The sequence below is a fragment of the Episyrphus balteatus genome, chromosome 2, assembly GCF_945859705.1.
Source record: "Episyrphus balteatus chromosome 2, idEpiBalt1.1, whole genome shotgun sequence".
In the NCBI taxonomy this organism is placed as follows: Eukaryota; Metazoa; Arthropoda; class Insecta; order Diptera; family Syrphidae; genus Episyrphus; species Episyrphus balteatus.
Window position 1 is genome coordinate 115046539 of NC_079135.1, and position 24337 is coordinate 115070875.

At 31.6% G+C, this 24337-nt stretch overlaps 1 protein-coding gene and 1 long non-coding RNA gene across 3 annotated transcripts in view; one reads left to right on the plus strand and one right to left on the minus strand.

The window, feature by feature from the left end:
* Window positions 1-24337, minus strand: part of LOC129912275 (cerebellar degeneration-related protein 2-like) — a 122903-nt gene that overhangs the window by 61597 nt on the left and 36969 nt on the right. The window lies entirely within an intron of this gene.
* Window positions 1111-7544, plus strand: LOC129912279 (uncharacterized). Its single transcript, XR_008771792.1, has 3 exons — window positions 1111-1316; window positions 5204-5416; window positions 7462-7544. It is a non-coding gene; the product is annotated as an uncharacterized LOC129912279 (long non-coding RNA).

The following is a 24337-nucleotide window of genomic DNA, read 5'->3' on the forward strand; positions in this document are numbered from 1 at the left end:
AAGTTAATTTATATGATAAATTTTTAGTACATTTATCATATCCTCTTGTCATTAAACACAAAATCCATCAAAATAAAATTATGATTGAAATATTAATTTTCCGCAGCATCTCCAATCTGTGATATCCGATTTTGAATCCTTGATGTTATTGATTTTCTATTCGATGTAAAAATTTATGTTCGAACACGTTTTAAATCATAATTTCACTTAACCACAGGTTAACCACAGGTTAAGAATTCACATTCCTTTCTTTTGAATAACAATAAATAAAAATTAGTATTTTGTTAAAATTATTTTTATCACCTTTTAACAAAAATAATAAAACACAATTTTTTGGATAGAAAGTGCGACACAACGTAAGACTCGGTAAAGTAAAATTTTATGTGTACTTGACAAAAAGTAAAAGACGTGTGTATTTGATAGGTATACCCCCTGTGATGATGAATATAATAAAAAGGTTCATGCGCACATGTTCGGGGTAAAATGCGAAAATGTTATAACAAGAAAGAAAAAGCCGAATGAAATGTTATACCTACGAAAAAGAAACAACAAAAACACCCTCCGCCTTGGCTCCAAAATAATGAAATTTGATTTTTTGTTTAAAAAAGTTCAAAGTCTTGCCAGATATGCTAACATACTGTTATATTATGCAAGTTTTCTTAGTTTCATATGATTGTTGTTGAATTTGGCATCACTTTTATTGATTCTAGAAATGCACCCCTCTTGACAGTTCATATTATACACAAATGAAATATATCCCCCTTTTGCAAAGTTTTTACTTTGTTGTTGTTTTTGTTTTCATTTGGGGGTTGAAAAACAAGCCGAAAAAAAACAACAACAACAAAAATATCATGTTTGCAACGAATAAACCTACACAAGTCACAATAAGAAAACCTTAAAGAAGTCAGTCAAGCGAAACAGTCAGCTGGTTGAGAGTTTTTATAAATATTTATTTTTTGTATAGATACTTTATTCTTGACAGTGCATATCATTGCGATTATGAATGTAGGTTTTTTTTTTGTGACAGAGACCGGTACAAGTGCATCAAAGACGGTGAGTGTAATGGTGTTAGTGGTGACGGAAGTTCCGTCCACTTGCGCCATTCATTTTCATAATGTACTAAAAGGAGGCTGACATTGTTTACATACACAAAAATATACATATGAGTAGATAAAGAGTTAATTTTTTTTCGACAGATTCTTTAGATTTGTGGTGCTGGTAACATGGAAACATGTTTAAGTGTTTTTAAAGATTTTAAAGAGTGTGCCAGTGTGTAAACGGCTTTAAAAAATTCTTTTTATTGGGGTTTTGCGTAGGTGAGTACATTTTTACCTTTTTTAAATATGTGTAAAGCTCTTTTGTGTGTGAAGGAGTAAGACAAATAAGAAGAAATCGATTTGTCTATACTGGTACCTACTAGCATTGAGTTTGTAGGCACTACATCAAAATGGAATTTTTCCGATGAAATAGGTATCTCCACGAAGAGTTTACAATATTTTAAATAAAATACATTTTATAAAGCTTTTAAAGAGTTCCTCGAAAAGTTTAAAATCAGATTTGGTGATAGCGGAAGGGTAACTAATGCATTTATGTTTTACGAAATATTTTTAATATTTAGAATGTAGCAAAAGTGTAGGCAATACATAGATTTTCATATAATTTTAGACATCATACAACCAAGTTCTTTAGATTTTCTTCGAACTCCATTTTGTTGATCCTTTTGCGACTATAAGGCAAGTTTGGGATTTGTAAAAAAAAAATCGAATTCGAGATAACAATCAAACTTACATTACGATAAAAGAGAATGTTAAAAAGTAGGCCTCTCAATTTTGTCTATTTGTCTGTCTCTCTGTGTGTCTGAGTTTATCTCGAGCTCTAGTCGAAGCTATTGAAGCGATTTTCTTTAAAGTTAGAAATGAAGGCTTTTGGGGCATATGACCAAAATTTACGATAGCTACTTGCCATATGACCAAAATGGAACAGCTTGTTTTTGTCAAAAACGACTCTAACGATATTGCTAACAAAAATTATATGTACTTTGCCAAATAAATTTTTAAATTTAAAATATTTTATGAACCGTTTTCATCCCTCCATTGAACCGTTTTCTTGATTTCTGAATTTTTATGCAAAAAAACTTGTTATAGCCTTAATGTTAAAATTAAGAAAAATTTTCAAAAACAAACGTGTTTGGTTCGTTTTCGAAATGTTGAATTTTTCAAAATCAATTTTTTTTTTAATCCAATGAATTTTTTTTGAAAATTTGTCATTAATATTTTCTTTTTAATGACATACCAAATTGTACCTATAATTTATGTCTATGGATTTGGAATGTCACACAGTGAGACTAAGCCAACTTACGTATGTTAAGCCAATAAAAATAAATTGCACGACTGGAGTCGCACGTACTTGCTCTTAGAGTTAAAGTTGCTTATATTTTTAAGACTTTTTATATAGAAATTTGGAAAAAAAATAAAATTCGTTTAAAAAAAAAATAAAATAAAATCTGAAATTAAATAGCCCTCCAAAACAAGTATGCAGTTTTGATTGATATATTAACATCCATTTTTAGAAAAAAAAATTTCAAAATCGTTAAAGCCGTTTTTTAAAAAACTAATATTTTATAAATAATTTTTTGGAAAAAAAAGTTTTAAAATAAAATTGGTATGCCATTTTGTAGAAACTACTAATCAACATCTAATAACAAAATTTCAAAAAAATTCAATGTCCCGTTTTCGAAAATTTGATTTTTCAAAAAAAAATTTTCAAAATTTTTTTAAAAATCCAAACATTATTTTTTGCAAAATTTTGTTTTTGGCTTGTATTTAAATTATATAAATGTTTCTTCACAAAAAGTTTCGTTGAAATCGAATAAGCACTTTCGGAGATAATTTGATTAAAAAAAAACGGTTCTATGGCAGGTACCGTTAATAATGATTTTCAAAAAAAATTTTTTTCATTTAAAGATAGACCTTAACGTAAAACTAACATTTTAATTTTTTAAACAAAATCGTTAGAGCCATTTTCGAGATATTTCAATTTTACTGAAATCGGTATATGACAAGTACCGTCATTTTTGGTCCAAAAAAATTAACTCCAAAAACCCCTCTGGAGAGTCGCCAAATAATGCTACATACCAAGTTTATCATTAATCAGTCCATCCGTTTAGGCTGTAGCTAATTATACAGACAGACAGACAGACTGACAGACTGACAGACTGACAGACTGACAGACTTACAGACTGACAGACTGACAGACTGACAGACTGACAGACTGACAGACTGACAGACTGACAGACTGACAGACTGACAGACTGACAGACTGACAGACTTACAGACTGACAGACTGACAGACTGACAGACTGACAGACTGACAGACTGACAGACTGACAGACTGACAGACTGACAGACTGACAGACTGACAGACTGATAGACTGACAGACTGACAGACTGACAGACTGACAGACTCACAGACTGACAGACTGACAGACTGACAGACTGACAGACAGACGGACTTCCGGGACCCACTTTTTTGGCATTGTCTACCATCGTAATGTCATGGAAAAATGTTATCTCAACTTTTTTTTTTGTACGAATGCATAACTTGATATTAGTACCTATATCGCAAGTAAAAAGACATAATTAATGAAGGTACCTACTCTGTAATTCTGTTTCGGGAAACTTAGGAGGTGATTTCCTCGTTTTCGTTTCCTTTTGAGTTAAAAGATCTTAGGTTTTAAGGTTACATTTCCTTTAAATGAGTCTATCTTTATATCTTTGTCAAACTACCGATCTTTAAAATGTTGGTTTTGTTCGAACACGAATTATTATTGTTATAAAAATAAAACGTATGAGTATAAGAAGTGTATCTTTCTGTCTTTAATATCAATAATCCAGTCAAATAAGGGTTTAACCTCGGAATGAATGTTAGTAGAAATTTTTTTTGCTCAATATCTTCCTTTTGCCATTCTATAACATATCTCAAAAGTCTAGAAAAATCTCATGTCCGCTTGTCGCGATTTCAAGATTTAATCGCGAAATAGAGATTTTCAAAATTAGCAAAAATAGGCTATGGTATTATATACACATATGATACATGATTTCAAGGTATTTTTCAAAGCTGATTCCAAAAAATCTAAAATCAAGACAATCTGACGTCTCTGGAAAAAAATTGAAAAACTACTCTTCAGATATTTGTGTCAGATCAACATGAATAAGGTGCATTACTTTTCATGGATGGTCAGGTTGACTTGTTTGTGAGTTTTGTTGGAATAAGTGTTAAAAAATACCTTTAAATCATGTCGCTTATGTTGGTATACATATAAAAATTTAAACTTTTCTTATTAATTTTTTAAAATCTGCACCTTATTTTCAAACCAAGAAAATTAGGACTTGCGGACATGAGATTTTTTTTAGATTTTTGAGGGTAGTTAAAGAACATCCAAACAAAGATTAAAATGAAAAAATTAGCCTATTAGCACTTATTCCTAAGATGAACAAGAATCTTCTTTAGTGCATATCCTAAAATTTGCCCCTCCATCAAAAAATACCATTATTTCGTAGTTATATATATTTTTTGTAATGGATTGTTATGATTTTTAATAATGATGGATTCTAAAATCTTCATGCAAAATTTGGTTCATCTACCATAACTTTTAAGGGTTTTTCGGCAGCAAGTTTGCAACTGTTATAATAATATGAGTTGACAGATGAAAAACAGGTGTAACTTTTTCCAGAGACGTCAGATTGTCTTGATTTTAGATTTTTTGGAATCAGCTTTGAAAAATACCTTGAAATCATGTATCATATGTGTATATAATACCATAGCCTATTTTTGCTAATTTTGAAAATCTCCATTTCGCGATTTAACCTTGAAATCGCGACAAGCGGACATGAGATTTTTCTAGACTTTTGAGATATGTTATAGAATGGCAAAAGGAAGATATTGAGCAAAAAAAAAATTCTACCAACATTCATTCCGAGATTTACCCCTTTTTTCTCCTTATTTTACTGTATTACAATCATTTCATTGAATTTGTGGTATAGGGTTTATACTCGTTGGATGGAGGTTAAGCTTAAGAAACAATAAACTTAAGTATTCGACGTTGACTGTATTCACAATAAATCTTTACGCAGTAGTTTACAACAGTTAACTACATAATTGTATTTTTATTAAATATATAACTTATAAAATTAAAATATTTAAGGTTGACTGAGAAAGAAGTATCCATTATAAACATCAACCTAAAACAGAAGGCGTCCCTATATATTATATAACAAGCCCGAGATAGCAGGCGTTATTCTAAAGCATTAATGGTCAGAAGAAAAGAGTTGCATTGAAAAACAGAAGACCAAAATTTTCATTCAGAAGTACAACTTTATGGACCCGGAATAGCAGATTCATGCTTAATAAAATGAAGGTATACATTTGAATTTTTCACTTGTTCTAATTCGTTTTGAAGCTCTTTTAATGTTTTCACTTGCAATTTTGAACAAACCTTTTGAGTGAAAAATCACTATTTACTCAAATTTTAAAATCCTGGGCCCTATTTCACCAACTACAAGTTACAAGCACAAATTTGTAACTTGTAGATCACAAGTACAAAGGAGATGGGGCGTTTTTGGGCCTTGAGCGTACATTAATGAGACTAGTCTCAAAATGAAGCTGAAGGTTAGTATATTCAATCTATGAATTTTTTTTTCAAATCGTAAGTCAGGGTCTTGAGAATCAAGGCTCCAAAGTAAGTTCTGATAACCCTTACTTGTCCCTTTTATATGCAAATATCATTAGAACTAGTGCCTGTTTTATTGCCTTTTAAACAATATAAAATACATATTACACAAAACAAAGAAACGGCGAACTAATAAAGAAAAGTAAAATGTTATTTAAAAAAATCGATTTTTGTTCAAAATATTTATTTATTTTCAATTTAAATATGCTTGCAATCAACACGCAGGTATAGTTATAAAACTGTTTGAATTTTTTAGAATGCGGATTAGAAGCTTGTTTATTTGACCAAATTATGTTAGAGAGACACAAAAAGTATAATTTCTTGTGATGAACTCTGGGCTACGCTCTTGTTTACATAAACTAGATTACAAAATAAATACATAGGTACTAAAGAAGATTTTCGATAAATCCACTCTTATCCAAGTTTTATTTTAAAATATATTTCTTGGAGCTTTTTGAAACTATAATAAAGTGATAAGTTCTTTGAAATTAATTAAAATGGAATTAAATACCTACAATAAACCAGTGTTCTAATAAAATTGTTCTTTACAATAACAACATCTTATTCGTTCCTTTTCTATAAGTGATCTCCCAAGTTTTTTGGAAAGTGTATTAGCCGATTGGTTTTCCCCACATAACATAATTTGGTCAGATAAACAAGCTTCTAAACCGGTTCTAATCGCATTCTACAAAATTAAAACAGTTTAATAACTACACAACTACACATGCGTACGTGTCGATTGCAAGCATATTTAATTTGAAAATAAATGCCATTAATTTCGAACATCAATCGATTTTCATTCTTCGTTTTATGTAATATGTATGAACTTTGGAGCCTTGCATCTCAAGACCCTGACTTATGATTTGAAAAAAAATTCATAGATTGAATATACTAACCTCCAGCTACATTTTGAGACTAGTCTCATTAATGTACGCTCATGGCCCAGGTCCCATATAATTTTGCCCCATCTCCTTTGTACAAAGGAATTCTGTTTCACAAAGTACAAATAAGTAATTCACAAATTTGTGATTATCGCGAAAAAAAATTGCAACTAACTTTTGAAAACCACAAGTTTGTAGAATTACCGTTTCACCAAATATATTTTTTGTAAAGCTCTTTAAAGTCTAAGCGGTGACCGTTGAGTTACTTAACTCGTAACGACAGAGGTTAAAATTGGTTTCAAATGAAAACTAAGTTGATATTAAATATGAAAAAAATAGAATTGCCATTTTTAAAACTTAAGCAACCCTATTTTAAATGAAAAATTGTCAAATAACTAATACTGTCAAATCAAATAAGAAAATTTTTTAAATGCCAAACAAAATTGTAAATATATGTATATTAAGATTTTTGTATTGCTGGATTATTTTTATATTTATTATTTTATAAATTAATAAAATAATTTAATTATTTATTAATTAATTTACTTAAGAGGTAGGTTATAGCGATCAGGAAAATTTTTTAAACAGATATTTTGTGATGTTTTCATTCGATTTGAAACACAAATGCTATACATACCAATTTTTAAAGCATTTGTTTTCCATTACTTCGGAATACGTTCGTTAAAGTTTTGACTATTGCTCTCTCTATTTAATAAGAAGAAAATGATAGAGACATAAAGCGTCAATACGTTAACGTATACATACGTATGCCGTAGGTCGACCCCTGAACTTACATACATCAAAAGCTCAGCTTATGAATTTAAATTAAGAAGATTTTTTCTTTTGTTTCAGGTGGACATTAACTTCAGTTATACGGCGTGCCATGGACCGCCTTCTTCAGCAAGGCGGAATTTTCTAATATTGTGTTGTACATATTTTTTGTAATTATTCTTAAATATTAGGTACTTAAAAAAATTTCTGCTTCTCTTCCTTTGAATGTAAAACAAATCTTGTTGTTTGTTTTTCGAGCAGCTAGAGTGACTTTACCCCTTAATAACGTAGCTTTAAAAAAGAAAAAAAACTGGAGGTACTTCAATATTTCAAGTAAGTATGCAAGCGGAGCGGACCATTACCGCCACTGTGTTACTAGAAAGCAATTCAGTACTTAAAAGCCTTTTCAAATTTGAATATATAAAGAAGCATTTATTGATTCAACTATTATTTGAGAAATCTCTTCATTTTTGCGCGATTTTCCCTAAAAAAATATAATGTTTAAAAAAAAGTGCTTACTTTTTTTTTGCCAAATTTTAAATTTTGGAATTTTTAGAACAACGACAAATATTTCTAATAAAATCGAGAAGCAAAACCTCGAGCGAAATAGGTAGATTTGTGAATTTATACCAAAAACACAGTGAACAAAGCACCGTTTTCTTTACCCAACTTACAAATTTGTTTGTATAAGCAAGGCCTTAAAGCTGCTACTCTGTGGGCAATGTGATACGTTGAATCTGATTAATCAAGGTTTTAGGACCATTTCTAAAATGAAAGCTCCAAATATAATAGACCATGAGCTCGCATGAGCTTATGTCAAAATCCAATGAATTGCTTCGTCATCTTTCTGAAATCATCAGGAGTAACCATAATAACCAGTGCGCGTACACTGAAAAAAATTCCTACGTAGAACCTCGTTCGGGTGTACTTTTTTAATTTTTTTTCTGTAATCGTTGGTGTTAGTGTCAAAAAGCCTTTACTCTAAATCTTTGGTCTAATTTAACAGTTCACCGAAACTTCATTTTATTGTTATTTCTCGAAGAGTATTAATTTAAATGAATATGGCTTTTTCTTAAAGTAAGGCAATTAAGTTTTTAAACTTCAATCCTAATTTAATTACCTACATCCTAAGGAAGTTACCTTTTTCTTCCGTTCTTAAAATCAAAAGTTTATAAGTAAATTAATTGCTTTTGCCAATCGTGCAGATTTTGCAATGAAGTTAGTATAATACGATAGCCAATCGTGCAACAAAAAGTTCATAAATCCCAATTTAAAAGTCAAAAGTCAAACTTGTATTCTACACATCCATCACCAGTAAAAAACAATAAAAGATCTAATTATAAATTTTATGACTATTCTCCTTTCAGCATTCAAATAAAAAAAAAAAAAAAATACGAAAAAAGATCGATATCCCAGTTCAACTTTCTAAAAATAAGAAAAATAAAAAAAATACTCTTAAATTCTTTAAACATAGCATTCATTCCAAGTGCAACTATTTGACATTAACTTTGCCTCACTAGAGACCATAAAGAGACTAGATAGTAGACAATAATATTAATAAGAAACCAACTCAAAGGCCATTTGCTTGTTCATATGGACATAAAATGAAATGCAAATACCCTATTAAAACCGAAAATGTAACAAGTTAAGAGCAGACACCTTTTCAGCGAAAGGGAAAGTGTTTGCGACTGTATGCCAAGTGCGAGAGCGGCTCCTTTGGTTTTTTTTTCTTTCTTTTAGTCATATATGAAAGTATAATCCTAGCTCTAACGTTTTTCTGCAAAGGTGCTGCACTCTGCTTGTCTCCAAAAACAACAACAAACACTCGCAAACAGTGGCTGACGTGCGTTTTTTTTTTTTTTTTTTTATGATTTATTGTTTAGCATTGTTTACACTATACGAAACCGTTAAGACCCCATGATACCCACCCTCTTGTGGGCAAAACAAATTTCCAAGGCATGCGAATTTTTATAGACCACTAGATGATGCCTTTAGCCTTAGGCAACCGGGCACATAGCATATTGGAGGCAACCTTATATCGTGCTACACTCGAATAGATATTTTATCGTCCACATTACCACACCACCGCATGGAACGGAATGGGACCGTATTCGCGGCGTATTTAAATGTCAAGTGCTGCGCTGCCGAGTTGCGATATGCGGCGATAGGATGGGGTCCAGCTTTGGTGCTGGGTAGATACTTATTGGATTGGCTTTTGCAAGGCTTTTTTGGAATTTCTCCTAAGTGTGGGAAAATATCTGCGATTAATGGTAACGATCGTTGTAATAGCACACTCAGAGTGTCGGTAGCTGCAGCACTTCATGCTGTGGCTGGTAAGTCGGTTAAATTGAAATGAAATAGATGGCAACCAGCCGGCTTGGCTACGGCTACTATACGACGCGGCTGGGCCGGGACTAGCCCGACGACGATGACTGGCCGCCTTTACAAACAACAGAAGGCATCAGGTGAATGTGTTTACAATGCGGTGGTAATTACTTTGATTTATGTAATTGAATAGAATGCACCGCACCGCTTCGAACTGAGCTAAACTAAGCCGGGCTGGCCGCCTCCGTCATCGGTAGCAAATAACGTAGCTCAAACGAATTCGACGTCTTCGTCTCTTTTATCTAATTAAATCGAAAAGAAAGTAAGTATTCGTAAATGCCGAATTGCCTATGCTGCTGCTGCTTGTCGCAGTTGCAGTAGTGCGGTAGATTTGCAGCAGTAGCACGTTATTGTACCGCCGCACATGGCTCGCGGCAGCACCTGGGAATGAGAATATCAAAAAGACTTAAACTATAGCAGTCTCTATTTGATCCATAAACAATAACTAAGTAAGTACTTCCCATTAGGAAGACAAAGGAGAAATTTATATTCGTTTATTAATTGTGAACGATATCACCCACGAATAGATCTTTTCAAGTTTGAAAGGAAAAGTAATAGTGGGAATTGTGGGGGACGACTACTTATAGGAAATATTTTGCAAGTGTCTTAGGAGTTCAATGAAACTATATTTCCCTTCATAGAGTTTATTGACTTAATCGTTTAGCAGGAAGTTTTTTGTAATGAAAATTAATTTTAATTATTTTTTTTTTTTTTTTCTTAAAGTTAAGTATGTAAGCTAGAGGTGCAACTATGTTTTTATTTAGGAAATTATTTAACAGCGTTTTTAATGGTGGAAATTAATGATAACAATGTTCTCATATACTCCAAAAACCTAAAGCGTTTACCTCTATATTTTTAGATAATTAGGCAAAGTAAATCGGAATGGCGCCCAACACGAAACTGCAATGGAAGTCTCATGCAATCCATTCCAAACACTGCAAAATGATTTTAACTGCCATATTTTCAGCTGAGATTCGTGATAAAATTGCCGATATTGGTTTGAAAGTAGTATCAAGTTCTTTAAGAATTACTGCGTCTAAGCTCCGCAACTCAGTTTTGTTTAACATCAAAGCAAAGGCCATGTCTTCAAAGGCCTAATGTTCGACTTTGATAGATATTGATTACATTTTACATTGCTAAATTCTAATGACCGCAATATCAATCCTTTTAAATTGACTCCAAAATTGAATTTGACATCCTCAGGTTAAACTTTTGCAATTCACTGTATTAGAAACGAGGATTCTCACAGAGGGATCTCATGGTTCACAGAAGAAACATTAATATATTGGGCAAAAGAATAAAAAAGTTATTACACGTAGAAAAAAAAACATGCGAAAAACAAATAGAATCTGCATAAGATTCAGAAGGTTTTTACATGTTTTTTTTTTTTTTTTGTTAAGAAGATATTCGTCTTAAATTAAGCGGACAAATTTTCTAAATTTCTTGAATTTTTCAAATTAAAAAAAAAAAAAACATTTAATTCAATAAGAAAATGATTTTATTTTTATGGGAAGACATTTTAATTAAAGGATTTCCATTTAAAATAACGATTAAATCACTTAAATACAATCCTTTTTCTTATAGAATTTGTATTGCAAATAAAAATATTTTGCATTAAAAAAAAAAAAAAAAAAACAATTTTATTGCAAATAAAAAATTTTCTGCACTGAAAAAAAAAATCTATACAAACAAAAAGTTCCTCGAGTCTAGAATTTAAATAGGTATATTATTATCAATGGGTTTACATTTTATTATTTCAAACTCAATTATGCGAATCTAAAACAACAGAACGAATATAGATAATAATTGTTCTTAGTCATACTGGTTTGTGAATGGGAAGTGATTCCGCTTGATTCACCATAGATAGTCTTATGATTAGATTCAACAGAAAGATGATTCTGTTCCGTTTTGTTTATATCATTACAAACATTTTACAGGTTAAACAAGTTTTTGTTTTATTTGTAAATTAGTACTTTTTTAATAGTTTTCACAAGAGAACACAATTGAAATTAGAATCTTCGCAGCTAATTTTTGTTTTAAACAAAAATCTCACGTTGAATTACAACACTGTTATACCTTATTATGTAGTTATACTAATTGATCGAATTTAATCTACTACATTATTTCCAGCATCAAATTGAGTAATTTTTTAATTTTGTAAAAAAAGTTTAAAGTGTACGCATAAAGTTTCATTTTTAAGTTCATTACCTAATACTCATGATGTCTTAAATCATTGTAATTTTCAAAATCAGATTTCACACGAAAATAACATGAATGTTACAGTGTCATAGAAAGTGACAGTCGATAGTGATTTTGTACATTCCACATCAAATATTTATTACAGGGCATAGAAATTCTCTACAGAAATTTGTGCTCTTCTTCAATGGGAGATTGTTTTGTGTGTGTCTCATGTCTCAAGTTTTTATAGAGAAAGTTAGTTCAGTAAGTGGATAAATAGATGACCACTGGCAGGCAGCACGATATGTCCAGTGTACACGTCCCGTGTGGCCGTGATTGTCCGATGCGACCCATGGCGATGGTCGGTTCGGTTGTATGTATTATGCTTCAAATAGATGACAATACTGTGATGACGATGACAATAACTGAATTCAATTTATGATCAACCATTGATAACAGAGTTTGCCGCTCTTGCGCGCGAGCGCTTGTTCATGGTATACCACCACCTGTTTGGGTAAAGATTCTGCACGATTTCTTTGAAAGTAAAAGTCAAAAAGAGTAGATATCATTTTTGATTGCTCTCACAAAACCCCAAAAGAAATACAACAACGTCTTGTGCGCCCCTCAAAAGTGTAAGCTCTGTTATACGAATAAGAAAAATAAATACAACAAACAAACGTCACCATGATGATGGTAAGAAAAGTGAAAATGCCCATGGCATTCGATACGCGAAGGTGGTTGGTGCCTGCCTGATGTGGTGGTGGTCAGTGCCACACTTCCAATTCAAACCGATGTACCTTCAATTAAAAATCGCGAACTATAACTTTGTGTGCCCTTCAATTTGTATCTTTTTTGTCTATGCCAACTTCAGAGTTTGGCCGACAAACAGTGGGATTAAATTATTTAAAAACTTGGACTTAAAAGTAATAGATTAATAGAATTCAAGAACCAAGTGCAAATCAAAGATCGTTTTTTCCCATAAAATTGTGGTCTCCTGTATAACAGAAAAACAGTCAAATTAATCATATATCTGCTTTTTATTTCATTAAGAGCGAGATGACATTGTGCAGATGTATAACAGTATAATTAATTATAACAGAATAAATAAATTTGCATTTCACTTTCTTTTTACATCTAAAGATATGACACTGCTTTATTGTATGACAGTGCTTTATTGTATATAACAGTAGTTAAAATAATTTCATGTCACTATTTTTCCTTAGGAAGATTGAGATACGGCAACACTGTAACCGGTACCTCTAGATCTAGAGTTATCTTTAATATTGGTAAAAAAATACTGTTATAATTTTTAGATTATTTATTAATTATTAGTAAAAAAAAAGAAACTGTTATAATTTTTAGAGAATTATACCTATGTACTTTATGAAATGAAAATGTGTCAAATTTCAAGATTAACTGTCCTACTGTTTGCCGTCTCATATCGCAGCTACTCCAGGAGAATGGATGACGGATGCATTTGTGCAGACCAATTGGAAATTGTCTCGGTGGCGTTAGGACTTTCACTCGTTTATTTGATTATAAATTGAATTGTTTTATATGCAGGTTCTTATCTTTAGTCACGGTTTTATTAATTTGAAAGCTGACTTACGGTCAAGGCGGCAACATTGGCAATCGATATGGTGGCTGCTTCCCTTGGCAGTTTAAAAATAAAAAGGGTGTGCTTGTTGTTAATTTATGTTTAGCAGGAAACGTGATTGTTTATTAATTATTTTATTAAAAATTGAAATGAAATTTCTTCATTAGTTGGAAGGCGTATAGCTTTTCTTTTGGTAAAGAAGCTTTAATATTGGAAAATTGAATAATTTTATTTATAGAAGTTGTACCCTTCTGAACGTCCAATTAAAAACGACAAACATCTGACGAAAAAGAAGATGAAGTTGTTGTTCAATTCTTGATGGCAAGTGTTACTTGATGTCGATTTGGACGTGTTGGCATTTAGGCCAAAGTTGTAATTCACATAATTTGCAAGTTGTCCACGTGCACTATGGTGTATACGTAATTTTTTTGTATTTAATTATTTAATTTATTTTTAAACTGCATGTGAAAAAGTGGGGAAAGAAAAGAATGTTGATCAAGTTAGAAATTTTACATTAATGTAAACTGCCAAAATTTCGCAGTTTATAAAGCCGGTGATAAATAAGTCTTTAGCTGACGCCTTCAGAGTCGACTTTTTGTTAAACTAGGCTTTCTATATTCGCGGATGGTAACCAGCTTGATTGTATAGTTTTTGCTAATGTCAAAACCTTGTTCATCAATTAACTCGTGCTTATTCACCCTCCATGGATTCGTAAACTTATGACTTGACTCATGAGTTCAATGCGAGTTAAGAGCTCATTAGTAAGAGTTTAAAAACCCTTGATATAACATCTTCATACATAATTTTGAATGCGTATAAAAGTTAGTTTTCAAGAAAATAAAAAATTCATTTAGTTTTTAAAAACATACATTTATGGAGATATCTCATGGTGATCTATGAAAATAGACGAACAAAACGACTAAAAACCACATGTGATTGACACTCTTTTATGCACCGTTAATATATTATATTGAGAAGATCTCTGGCTGATGTTAAGGAAATACTTTAACCACAGAATCTTCCATAAAATAGTTGGTGGTGACGATGTTTTAATCGTTATAACCACATCAACCTTCAGCAAAAGCCAACTCTCTGTATATTCAACAACGGTAGCGATTTTACAGATAGGTTTAGCTTATAACTTCTCTATGCGCCTTTTAAAATATTCATACCTCTCGAAAGCCAGACAACAGCAGCAAAACACCACAAAGCCAGTGGCAATATAATGAATGCTCCACCAACAACGAAATATGATATCGAGGTGCGTCTTCAACAACTCCAAGTCTGAGTCTGGACAGCAGCAAAACTACCATCACCATACCCCGGGTGCTCCACCGCCACCATTGTTGCATTATGATGAGGTGGACATGTTGACAGATAAAATGATCGAAGTGTCTAAGCACAATGAATATCTTTTTAGCTATCGCCACAGCTTCTCATCAGCAGCGCTCAGACTCATACAACTGTCTGCATACCTCGCATGGGTGCTCCATGATTGCAGACATTTTTTTTTAAATTAAAGCCTACGCATACGTTTTGTCTCGATCTTCATCACACACAGCCTAGGTCTGTTTACTGTGTTTAGATCGGATTGCAATTGAACAAAGCTGAAAGACATGCTCAAGCAATAATTGTGGATTTTCTCTCTCTTCTCATTGCAATACAAAAAAAAAAGACTTTAAACAAAATCCAATTGAAGTGGCATATCTGATATTGGAGGAATTGTGACAAGAGAAGTCATTGATCTTGCATGGTTAAGTTTTATGGCGTCACGATGTAAGCTTTGGTAACGGTTAAAAACGAGTCAAAAAAAAAAATTGGAACCTGGGAACACTTTATAACGAAGGTTATGTGAATTAAGTTTAAGAGCACTTGATAGTAGATTTTTTTTTTTTTTTAATTTTAGGTAAGATCGTAGAAAGAGCAAGTTAAAATTAATTGGGCTCCAAAAAGTTTTGGGAAATTTTTTATTTGTCTATAAAAATTGGATGGTTTCCCAAGCCCAAAACCTACACCATATTTGATGGAGTCTTGAAATGAAGTTTGTTTGTTATTTTAGTTTAAATGTGATAAGTTTTTCAAAAGCTTTTTTAAGACTTGTAGCTTTATTAGGATAAATGCTCTAATTTCATGTAATTTATAAATGATCTCAATAAAGTATCAAATTTTTTGTTCGAAAAATTATATACATATCAAAATGTAAGGTATAAGATAAGACCTATTATTCCTTATTCACCTGCAAGCTGAGTGCATATTTTCCCAGCATTTGCACGAGCTTGTAGACTGCCTTAGGCAAAAAAAAAAAAATTGATCTACATGCACCTATCCGTATCCGAACTTAAAACTAAGTCAAACTTCCAAAGTACCTACCAACGACACAACACGTTCAAGCTTAAACACAAAAGAAAAAGGTGTGTTTCCACCGTGTCTTAGACTTGATGGTCGGTTTGGTCTTCGTCATTCCAACTGCAATTGATTCTCTTTTGACTTTGGTTCAGTATAACATAGCCAAACTGATACTTTGAGCTAGAAAAAAAGGTTTCTCATTACGTTGACGCCCAAAAGTCCTACTTCATCAACTTTTTGTTGCATGGTTCGAAGCAGATTTTCACAAAAATTCCAGTCACGATAGTTTTTCGTTTGAGGTGTTTCTGTCTTCTGTCTATGTTGTATAGTCTTCAATGGAATAGGCACGAGATAAATCCGTAAAAAGATGATGATGATCTTTTTTTTTTTGTTTTTTTTTTTTTCGTTGATGTATACACGGAACCCACACAGATCTTAATTTTAATTTCAAGACAGGGTTTTAAGAATGTAAAAGATCATAAGATGTTAGCACTTCAGCAAGACAATCTGCGCGGGAAAATATTAAATGTCCACGACACCACCACTCTGCATCGGTATAAGTTTTTCTTGACTTTAAGAGATGATGGTGACTGCGAGTGCGCGAGGGTATTTTGTTATATTGTAAACTCCGAGGAGATAATAAAAGCCTTGGAAAAACATTTTTTTTTTTTTTTTTTTGAGCTTATAGTTTACTTGAGGTTCTGGCCCTGACGATAGCTGGTTTGGTTGGTGCGCTTTTTGATGGATGTTGAAGTGGGCCAAATGGTGTGTGCTCCATCATCACGTGGCGATGGCGATTGTAAGACCCTAAAGGAATTGTGCTATGTTATAGTATGAAATTGTTGCAAAGAAGACTTTTGACCGTTTAATAGGTTTAGCATTTTGTAAAGTGTTTGTGGCGTTGACAGTGGGGTTGTCAAAAGAGAAGATATTGTGGGTGAGTTGGGTTGAGCTGCTTATGAAATGAAAATATGAAATCTGTTAATAATAAAGGAATCATAGTAAGCCACCATCAGTCTGTGTTATTGTCTCTGGTACGATTTACTGTCACATAAATTGTTGCGTATATGGGTGTTTTCATAAACGTCGGAAATCTGCGTCAGTACAATCGTCTTTCTGCCTTGCTGCATTAAGGAACACACCAATTCTGCAGAATGTTTGCAGCAGGCCTGCGTTGGTACAATTTTCAGCAGTCACTGAGTGTTCATAAACGTCAGAAAAAAAATATAATAAAATTACCACAGAATGAGTTTTTTTTAAGCAAAAAAATATTTCTTTTTCAGTTCCCGAAAATATTGTTTTTAATAACACGAAAAATTTGTAAACCGTGTTACATTAGGGTGGCTGAAAAAAAATACTTTCTTCAAAAAAAAAAAATAATAAAAACACAGAGTAGTTCACATTTAAAACAAATTATCTATGGAAAAAATATTTTTAATTAGGGTGTTCAAGAAAGTTTTTTTATGCGTTTGAAAAAAAAAAATGATTTTTAGTGCACAGAAAGTTTGTTAAGTGCGTTTTTGCTATAGTAATATTAAATTCATGCCGAATTAATTAAATTGAATTTGGTTGAATTCCAAGCGTAAATGTTAAATATACCATTTTTCTGAGCCCCCTAATTCGAAAATACCTACCCCAATTTTACATTATATTTCATAAACCATGTTTTACAAACTTTATCTGCAGTGAAAAATAATTTTTGTAATTAATTAAAAAAAAAAAAAGTTTGAACCACCCTAATGGAAATTTTTTTTTTCTTCGATAATTCAGTCAAAACAATATCCACGTTGATTTTTTTGGAATTCTTCAAGCAACTGTAGAAGATAACATTTTTTAGAGCCACCCTAATACGAAAAAAATTTAATATAAACTCATTATCTCAAAAAACACGATTTCGAAATTTTCTGTGTCATTAAAATTTAAATTTTCGAAAAATGAAAAAAGAAACATTTTTTGCACCACCCTAATTAATATGCTTGCTTTTCATTTTTTTTAACAATATTTAAATTTATTAACAAAAAAAAATTGAATCAGGAGTCAAATAAATTTCTTCTTGAGTTCTGCAGCAATAAAATTTTGGCTGCGCAATCTGCCCGATGTTGAAGACATACTGAAGTTTATGAACAGCAGAACTGCAGTTGGACTAAGTTAGTCCGATCGCAGATCTGACTTTATGAACACAACTAACGCAGGCCTAAGTTAGGCAGACGTTTATGAAAACACCCTATCCTTGCTATCGCATTTTTTAATTGCGATATAGATATGGGGAAACCGGGAGACTTGACCATATGGGAGACATGAGCCACTCTAAATAACTCACGCAAATATCACTCAAATCATTCATGAGCATACTCAAAAGTTGCATCCAATTATGTTCTACTTGCAAACAAAAATAATTCTAAATATTCCATTGACTTTGGCTGGTGAATGCGAAAGTATGTTTTTTGGCTCAAAAAGTCAACTTTTTTTTATTTTTTTTTTTCAAGATAAAAAGTTTAGTTAAAGTTAGAAGTAAAAATAGTTAACATATACACATACAAATTTTATTCAACTTTGTCAATATTAAAACAAATTTAAGCTATCTTGTGTTTTACAAAAGTTATTTATTTATTAATTGTAAAAAAACGTGAGCGGGAGACTTGAACCATTTTTTAGGGGAGACTTGATCATATGGCAATAACATGCTAGTAACTAATTTTTTAATGAAATACCAAAAAAATAAGTTATTTATTTATTTTTGTTATGTTTTTTAAGAATTTTTTTATGTTTCGTTTACTTTTTTATACTTTTTTACTTACTATGAAAGATATAAATGTTTTTGAGTTTTTATAAATTGTTTTTTTTTTTTTTTTTTTGTTTATAATAAACATTAAAAAGAGTTTTTGTGTTCATTCAAAACACCTCAATATATTAAAAATTAGTTTTGAACTAATTTTTTTTAAGCGGGAGACTTGAGCCAAAAATCTGTTCCCACTCATTTTTTGTTTGGCAAAAATCCTTTGGATAGGATTGCATAGGGTTTATGAGGCTTATCATGAAGCAGATAAATGTATCTTTACGAAGATGTATCCATAGATGAATAGATGTATCCATAGATGAATAGAAAATTTTTTATGAACAATTTAACAAAAAGTGGCTTAAGTCTCCCGTACTCCCCCTACTATATGGAAATAAAAAATTGGAACTCGAGATAACAATCAGACATGACACGATCATAAAGAAGGCGAAAAAGTGTGTACCTCAACTTTAACTACTAGAGTGTTTTTTTTTTCAAACTCATAACTATGAGTTTTATAAAATTCCCTAAAGGCGAAATTCACATATTATTTTTAGGACCAAAATTAACGGTACTTGCCATAGAACCATTTGCTTGATTTCTGATTTCTCGTAAATTACTAAGCCGATTTCAACAAAAATTTTTTGGTAAAAACATTTTAATAGCCTCAATGTTAATTCAAAAAGAACAAAAAAGTTATGTTTGATTAATTTTTTTTTTTTTTTTTTTTTGAAAAATCAATTTTTTTTTTAACAGAAATAATTCATTTTGAGATTAAAACCATTTAAAAAGGTGTTTTTGTATTTAAAAAATGAAATTTAAGTTCTTTTTTTATCATTTCTCATAAAATTACTATTTTACGAAATTTATAAAGAACTTTAAAATTCTAAGCAACTTTAACTACAAAGGCAAATACCATAACTCTCCGTTTTTTCTCTGTGGTATCCTAGTAAATTGTAGTCCGTAGATAAAATCTCAAGAAAAGAAAGAGACCTTTACCCCTAACACAGACTTGTGAGACAGGGCTGCCTTCATTTAACTTGAGTTTACATATAGCTGTTAATAAAAATTTTCTGCATTGATACTCGTGGAATTTCTTACAAATTTGACTTCTTGACCTTATCATATGATCTTCAATATTGTAGTTGGACAAGTTTATGTATGGTCAAATAGCCAAATTTGTACGATATTTGACGAGTATTAAAAAAAATATATTTAATGCACACATTTTGTATTGAATTTTTTTTCAATGCAGAATATTTTTTATTTGCAATATTTTTTTTTTTTTTTCAATGCAAAATATTTTTATTTGCAATGAATATTTCAATGCAATTTTTTTTTTCATTTGCAATAAATTTTTTTTTTTAATGCAAAATATTTTTAGTTGCAATGAATATTTTTTTTTGTCAATGCAAAAATTTTTCAGTTGCAAAAAAATGCAAATATATTTCAGTTGCAGTAATTATTTTGTTTTTAATGCAAATTTTATTTATTTGCAGTAAATATTTTTTTTTTCTCAAATGTTTCATGAGTTTTGGTATCAAAGTGACACACTCTGCACTAACTGGGTCAACAAATGAGTTGGCTTATGACCGCAAACACACCAGCAGTTGGTAAACCTCAGAATTCAGAAAAGAGCATTAAAAACCCTGGAAGCTTCCGCCGATTTCTTCGGTCATCTCGCAAACTCCATAGGAGCATTCTAAATAAGAAAGGTTTAGGACCACGAATTGCGTTCTTGTCTGCAATTCAAACAATTTCCAAGATTTCTTATTTTGAAAAATTGCAGGAATTGTAAAACATTGAAAAAATGGTACGTATACACCACAGTGACTCTCAAAATGTTCGATTTTTCATTTGATTATTTCCTAGGATTATTTCCCAAAATATTGCTAAATCAAATATATAGTCGTCGCTCACATCAAACATCAGAACTGTTGCATTTAAAAAAAGAAACTAAGAAAGTAGGTACAAAGCTGAGAATGTTGTTTTCGACAGATCCCCAAAATGTGTTGTCGCAGGTTATCGGTCCTTCTATATAACTCAAAAGTTTCCCTTTTTCACTATTAACTTAAATTCCTTTTGTCGTTCTTTTACTTTCATAATGGCTAAAAAAAAATTTTTTCTCTGAAATTGCTAAACTGTTTTTTGTATTTATAATTTCCCAAAGTTATGAATTCACTCCCATAACGATACATTGTTTCCCTTTCATTTTCCTTGTCAGTCAGACTGTTCAAATTTTATTGAAGACACCTTGGGTATATTACAGCAAAAATTTTACAGACATTTGACCGTTTAATATACTCAAGGCATTTTTCCATCACATTGCACCGGTTCCATACATCATTAACTTAATTCCAACGGCTTTTTAAACGTGACTCCCACAACAAAACTGTTTCCATCATCCATAGTTTGGTAGGTAATATCTTTCTCGCTATCCATAGCCTAGCCGAGACATTTGCAATTCTCTTAATGATAGTCATTTACTTTTGTTGTATATTAATTTTATGTTTTTTTGTGAGCGCCTCCCGCAATTGAAAGTTACACACCCATCTGTCAGATCACCCGACGAGGCTCACATAAAGCCTCGCTGTCTAGTTAAGTTCGCAACATTTGTTACAGATATTAGAAAATACTTCGTTATAGCCAGAGCGCAGCGCACTTGTGCGCTTAGCAAGGAGTAACTTCTTTCACTTTCAATCCGTTTAAGGAATCTCACCCACTGTCTTAAAAGTTCGTTCATTCGTTCGTTTTGCGAACTAACTTTTGCGAGATTTCAATGAAATGTTATGCACTTGCGCGCGCTTATAAGTACGTTTGGTCGCGTCGCCGTACATCACAAATCAAATAAAATGACTGCTTCGATCAGTGATCTGCTGGTTGATCTGTGTATGTGATGATGGCAAAGGATGAAAAGATCGATAGAGGAAAGTTGTTACAAGTTACGCTTAATTTATGAATATAGAAAACAAGGAACAACTTTATGCAGACAAAACAAAAAATAAAAACAAAAAACAAATCAAATCGCACAATAACCGTGCTGGAGCACGTTGACTCTATATTGGCATTACGGGTTCGTTGCGTACCAAATTATAATGATTTTTTCTATCTTAATATGGAATGTTGGATTATTTTTTTTTCTTTCTGTCATGGGAGCCAATTGTAATAAAATGGATTTTCTGCTCATTATCTGATATAATTGTGATAGATACAATCTCGGATTTTTTTCTTTATTTAATTGATTGTTGTGGACATAATTGTAGGGAAATGCTTTGAACTGGCAATTGGTTACTTTGTATTTAGTCTTCGCTATATTAAGCTGTCAACATGAATAGTAGAAAAAGGGATATTGATTGTTTGATATAAGGAATAAGAAAAAAAAAAGGAAGCAGGAGTCAAAAAGAGTGACAAAACAATAACATAATTTATTTGTCTCCCATTCGAATCTAAAAAGATAAAAGAATCAAGATCACAGTAGGGTTTGATTTGAAAGTAAACATTTGAAGAAACTAGTTAGGCTGATATTGAAGCAAGCCAAATGCACAACATATAAAAATCTGTGAAATTCTAACTAAAATGTTTTAGTGCACTTACAAAATAATGAAAAAAACATGTGAATTGAATGTTTTCGAGTTTAAGGTTATTGTTAGAAAAACAACTCTGGAGAAAAAAATACCCAAAAAAAAAAAACTGAAAAAAAAATGTATCGACGGTGAACAGGTTCTTTTACAAGTGCTTTCAATTTTGATAAGCTTGACAACAAAATTTTTCATAACTTTTTGACCAATGTAAAAATCGATGTAATTTTGTTATTGTTATTTCCTCGCCCTTATCTACCATTCGGCAAACTTTTTAACCTCCCCTCGTAAGTTACTGATAAACCAGGCAATTTTTTTTTTATGAAATTTGGTCTAGCTTAAGTTTAAGTTAAATTGAAAATGAATTCCAAAAAAAAAAAATAGTTTATAGAAAAAAAAATTTTTTTTTAAAGTTAAAAAAAAAATGTATATTACGATTACTAAATTACTTTATAAAAACATTCATTTGAGTCGTTTATAAGCATGTCAGAAATCAAGGAAACGGTTCTATGATAGGGTCCGTAAACAAGAATTCATACAATATAACAAAACTTATATTTTCAGGGCTATTACCTCATGCGTGTAATGGAAAAAAGCCTCCAAGAGTATCATTGCAATTTGAAAATGGATCTATAGGGCAAGAATTGATTTCGTGTCAACAAAAATTTAGAGGTTAAGTTGAAAACCGACATTGCGATTATGGAGAAGTTAAACAAAGTGGTCTGCGTCAAGCATATTCTTTATTTTTCTTCTAGGAAATTCTTTATTGAAGTGGAAGACAATAAATCTATAAAATAGTAGAACAAGACTGCGGTAGCCAAACGCAACACATAGTATCTAGGAATAAATTTGAACAAGCTCCGGATAGGTTCATCCTTAATTCTCGCTCTGTCATTAAAAAAGAGCCAACCATGCCTTCCATCGCCTTCACCTCCTAATGAAGAGAAGAAAATGATTAAACAATTTCTAACCTGCCTTAGGACAAGATAGCCGCCTGAAGAAACATAATTTTTTAAGGATATATATTAAGGATCTGCATCAAACTTTCTTTGACCGGACAGTGGCAAAAGTGACTTAACGAGGAAGAAAATATCAAGACGTGGCGCAAGTATTTATACTGCAATCTAGAAAGAAACTTGTGGGAGGCCAATCAGCTGATTAAAAGAATGACAACACACAAACGACCAATCCCATATTTCTTTGTGCTTTGGATATCCTCGATAAGCACATAATCCTAACCGAAATCGAGGAAGCAGTTAACTTTTACGTTGACATGCAGTCGGCTTACTACAACGGCTAAATGCCAAGCCACCCAACCCAATACAATCAATACGAGAACAGGACAACAGCGACGGAAGACCTAGAAAATAACCATGCACAAAAAAGACTTGTTAAATTTTATCTTTTAGCTATTGTATAAGGTTAGGCCTCCTATGTCACAACAAGTTTTATATCAATCAAAGTCAAATAGAGTCAATTGTAAATAGCACTTTTGGTGAAATAATATTGAATGCATGCATGCCCTGGGTTACAGCCCAAGTGCTTTACCATCATACCAACTCTCGGTTAAAAATTATTTAAAAAAAAAATGCAACTTAATCCTTAGATTGGTAAAATAATAATATTTTACATTTTACAATAACTGTTAAGGTTTTTACTATAAAAAAAAAAAATAGTACGCATACGCCATAGTGACCCTTTTAATTGTTTTTTTTTAAATTTTTTTTAATTCAATTGAATGACCCGCTTAGGAAACGTTTCCAAGACATTGCTTAATGCAATAGAGTGTAGTAGACTTCATTGCAGGGTATTTAATACAAAATGAACACCCATTTAGAAAAACTTTTGATTTTTCATTTTAGTGGCTCACAAAATACGTACACTTTAACTGGTGTAATTAAAAACGAAATTATGCATACTCATACTCATATAATACTTCACAATTAACGCGGTCTAACCTCAAGCCCCCAAGTCTGAAGATGTTCAAAGTCAATACCTTATAAAATAACAACATTATGCTTACCGGATATCTATTAGGAAGAAAAAAAACTCCTTGTCAATGCCAATTGAAATTTTTTTATCACCAAACAAATTCAC